A 3,350-nucleotide genomic window follows, 5' to 3' on the forward strand; every position below is an offset into this window, starting at 1 on the left:
GAGGATGTAGTCACTGATTACATTACGCGCAATACTTAATGCAATTGTCTGTTGTTAGCAACTTAATACTGGAGGGGGTTCGGATGATAACCTGAAGGTGGACTTTTTAGGCATAGATGCATGCTGGATAGCAGTCTATGTACTTTGTCGTAATGCCCAATTAAATCTCACAGTACTCATCATAATTTGTATGTGCATGGTCATGTCCTCTCTATTTGTCAATTGCCCAACTGTAATTTGTTCACCCAACATGCTGTTTATCTTATGGGAGAGACACCTCTAGTGAACTGTGGACCCCGGTCCAATTCTCTATACTCGAAATACAATCTATCGTAATATCTGTTCTACTATTTTCTCGCAAACAATCATCATCCACACTATACATCTAATCCTTTGTTACAAGCAAGCCGGTGAGATTGACAACCTCGCTGTTTCGTTGGGGCAAAGTACTTGGTTTGTGTTGTGCGGGTTCCACGTTGGCGCCGGAATCCCCGGTGTTGCGCCGCACTACATCTCGCCGCCATCAACCTTCAACGTGCTTCTTGACTCCTACTGGTTCGATAAACCTTGGTTTCTAACTGAGGGAAACTTACTGCTGTACGCATCACACCTTCCACTTGGGGTTCCCAACGGTCGCGTGCTGTACGCGTGTCAGTATTCTACCAGGAAGAGGAAGAAAGCTTTGACAACTGTACCAATCAAGGCAAGCTATACTCTTGCAAGTTACCCAAATGCAAGCTCTACTTGAGCAAGGCACCAATATCATACTACTTTGTGTTTTACTTTACAAGTCCCAGCTTTTATCTCCCAAAGCTTTTATTTTGATTTATCAAGGTTTACTTTTATAGTTAACTTGAGTCTAGATATGGAGTAGTGCAAGAACATCAAGGTTAGCCTAGAGAGCTACAAGCTAGTTAGCACCCCTCATGATTAGTTGCTAGTGCTAAACTAAAATTGACTATTCTAGATGGAAACTTGTGAAACAAATGACTTTGAAAACCTTGGAATGATGAGTCATTCTATTGAAAGCTTTTGAAGGTGAATATGACTTGTGAATGACATGGTGAATTTTACCAAAAACTGATGGTTGGGTTCGGATGCGATACCATTCCAATTTCAAGTACCCCCACAATACCTGAATCTGGGTAAGGCTTAACTAGAAACTTATGTATTTTAGTATGGGTTCCCTCTCAACAAGAGTCATAGAGGTTATGCTAAGGCTGCCTCCATTGAAAGTGAAATAACGTGAAATGAGGTGAATGTCTGACCCAAGCCCTGTGCAGTTCCCAGGTTGGCGGTTTGCCCTCACTGGGAGGCCGAGCTCATGGGGAGAGGTGCCTATACTAGGATATGTAAATGAAAGGTTATGATTGGTAGTCCGCACACTGAGTGTGATAAATCAGGGCCAGTTACCCCTGACGGATTATTGCAATTATTGTGGCACAATTGTACGACCTCTGCAGAGTGTAAACCTATTCGAATAGCTGCGTCCGCGGTCATGGACAGTTGGAAAGGCCATACTGTTCCATCATCAGAACTTTTCAAAATGTGGCTAGTGACTTGTGACTTGTGACTTGAAAGTGAAATGTGACATTGATTTTGGAATCACAACAAAGTTGTTGGAATGACACTAATGTTCCCACTTGAGTTAAGTTAGACAAATGAATAGTCTTTGTTTACTAAATGCTTATGAAATAAAATTGGCTTTATGCAAATGAACCTAGAGCTTAGAATCCCATTGATATAGTTGATAGTGCTTACACTAGTATTAGTTTGCGAGTACTTTAAAGTACTCATGGCTTTGTCCCTGGCTATTCAAATGACCAGACTACGAAGAGGAGCACCACTACCAGGAAGACGGACAACACGACGTCTATGATAACTAGGACTACTCTTGACGTCAAAAGTTGCCTGTAGAGCAGATGGACCTCTACTACGTATTCCCGCTATTGTGTTATGTATTTGATCCTTAGATCAATCGTTGTAATGAGACTGGATCAGGTGATCCTTTTGATGTAAGACTATTATGGTGTTGTAATAAATGATGTGATGTGATATGAACTTATTATGCCTCGCAAAAACAATCTTTCTAGGATTGCGATGTATGGCATAATAGACATCTGGACTTAAAAATCCAGGCGTTGACAGTATCGCCGAGAGACTGCCACAAAGAAGATAAATGCACTTCATCTTGAAGACAAAAACAAAATTGCAATTGGAGAACAGTGCAGAAAGTGCACAAAACTAGAACATCAAGTTATTTCTTTACCAGGTCGAATCTGTTAATAGGATGGGTGAGAAAATTTAATGATTATGGATTGCACACAAGAAAACAACTTTGTTTCAGGAGGTTGTTTTTGCTCATGAACATCGGGTTTCGAATGTCGACAAACATAATCTAGCTAAGGCTTTGTCCTCTCTTCCAGAGGGCCGGCATATTTGGCTGTTTGAATTCTCCTAATATCACTTGTATTCCTTTGGACATTATGAATGAATAAAACACCTGTGTTCACCGTCCAAAAAAATAAAATATAGTGCTCACTGTCCTTTGCCATACATTTGTAGTCCCTTCGATACTAGATAAATCTATATCTAGATAAAATAAAGCTTATTAATTTGGATCGAAGAGAGTACTCCATATTAACGGTAAAGAGTTACTAATGGCATTTAAAAAAAATTAGTGCACCTTAAATGTTCTCTTCATAAATAAACAAGGGGACCTTAATTTAGCACTTTACAAGATCAAATCACTTAATTAAAACCCTATTGAATAAATTATCCATTAATTACTAGTCATGATGTGTAGTATAATGCACATGATATTAGTGTATGATTCTATCTATACAATGCATGGTATCATGTATTACTACATAATATTCTTATATATATTAATTTGTTGTATCTCCATGCAAATATGTGTGCAAGATTTACTTGACATTTAATTGCTTAGATTTACTTGTTATGATATGGCATCTACCTATGATACTACTATAATCTCTCTCATCATTAATTTTAGTGATATGTCAAATTTTTGCTACCTATGATATTTTTATTGTGGGTACTCTTATATATATAATATGTTCGTATATCACGGTATCCTGCACTTGACAGATATCAAAACTCTACCTCAAAGCATACCATGGGGGGTCGTTTCTGCATCCTCGTCTCTTTATGCTTGGTCGTCGTTCCTTTCGCCCCTGCATCAGTGGAGGCTACTCGCCATCTTCTTTCTAATTCAGGTGATTACTTCTTATTTGCTTTGACATAGTAATTTTAAGCTACAAGTTTAGATTCATTGTGAACTATTATGGTTATGCAAAATGTACAACTGGTCTTCTTTAGTTAAGTTA

This window comes from Lolium rigidum, chromosome 4 (genome assembly GCF_022539505.1).
Source record: "Lolium rigidum isolate FL_2022 chromosome 4, APGP_CSIRO_Lrig_0.1, whole genome shotgun sequence".
NCBI lineage: Eukaryota > Viridiplantae > Streptophyta > Magnoliopsida > Poales > Poaceae > Lolium > Lolium rigidum.